The sequence below is a fragment of the Arachis hypogaea genome, chromosome 14 (assembly GCF_003086295.3).
Source record: "Arachis hypogaea cultivar Tifrunner chromosome 14, arahy.Tifrunner.gnm2.J5K5, whole genome shotgun sequence".
NCBI classification, from domain to species: Eukaryota; Viridiplantae; Streptophyta; class Magnoliopsida; order Fabales; family Fabaceae; genus Arachis; species Arachis hypogaea.
In genome coordinates, this window is record NC_092049.1 from 84768395 (window position 1) to 84769706 (window position 1312).

The 1312-nt window shown below is 44.5% G+C and overlaps 1 non-coding gene across 1 annotated transcript; it reads right to left on the reverse strand.

Annotated features, from left to right (window-relative positions):
- Positions 1–324: 324 nt before the first annotated feature.
- Positions 325–432, reverse strand: LOC112746143 (small nucleolar RNA R71). The gene has a single exon (XR_003174040.1). It is a non-coding gene; the product is annotated as a small nucleolar RNA R71 (small nucleolar RNA).
- Between the last annotated feature and the right edge of the window lie 880 nt (positions 433–1312).

Genomic DNA, 1312 nt, shown 5'->3' on the forward strand with positions numbered 1-1312 from the left:
TTCACAATGCAACCGTTTCAAGCGCATCATCCAGCAGTGGCTACAGACTTTGAAATAAAGACTGCACTGCTCAACTTGATGCCTAAGTTTCATGGCTTACTCGCTCAAGAGCCTATCAAGCACCTGAGGGATTTACTAGCAGCCTGTTCTACTGTCAGGCGCGATGGTGCGAATGAAACTTCTATTTTGTTGAAAGCTTTCCCGTTCTCACTAGAGGGAAAGGCGAGAGAGTGGTACTACACTCAACCCGCAGCAACTGTTTCTAACTGGGATACGCTTAGAAGAGAATTTTTAGAAAAATTCTTTCCAGCTGAAGTTACTGACAAACTGAGGAAAGACATCTCCATGATTGTTCAGGACAAATCCGAGACTCTCTATGAATATTGGGAGCGCTTCAACAATCTTCTGGAAGCATGCCCCCACCATATGATTGACAAGATAGTGTTGCTCGGCTACGTCACACAGGGCATGAGGGCCCAAGATAAGACCACATTGGAAAGTGCCAGCAATGGGTCTATGAAAAAGTACAAGACCACTGATGAGGCATGGCAACTGATCAGCGACTTAGCTGAATCTACAAGGAATCACAGACAAAAACAGGGCCGTTCAAAAGTTATTGCAGAAGTATCCTCTAGCAGAGAGACTACTGCTCTAACTCAGAGTATCTGTGAAATGACCAACTTACTGAAGCAGATGCAATTGAATCAACAACCACCACAGCAAAGCCAATAGTTAGTTCCACAGAGAGTGTGCGGAATCTGTGCTGATTACAGCCATTATACTGATGAATGTCCGCAGCTCCAGCAAGAAAACAACACTGTGGCAGCCACTCATAACTTCTATGACCGTCCCAATCAAGGGTACAATCAAGGTGGTAACTACAACCATGGATGGCAGGACAATTCGAACTAAGGATGGAGAGATAATTCTAACCAGGGCTGGAGGGACAACAATAACAGAGGAGGCAGAGACAATCAGGGAAATCAGAGGTGGAATAATAACAACAATAGGCAGCAGAACCAGAACCAGCCCTACAGAGCACCTCACCTGAGGCAATTCCAAGGATCACAGCGCAACCAACAGCAAACCTCTCAGATCACTTATCCTTCTTCATCTTATAATGATGAGTTACTACAATCTATTGATCGGAGACAACAGGCCATGAAAAACAACCTTAATTCTACTCTAAATGGTCTGAACTCTACCTTGCAAGCTCTTGTCTCACAGATTGGATCAATGAATAACTCCAATAACTAGCTTTTGAGCTCCAGTAGAATCCCCTCTCAACCATTACCCAATCCAAAGGGTGGCA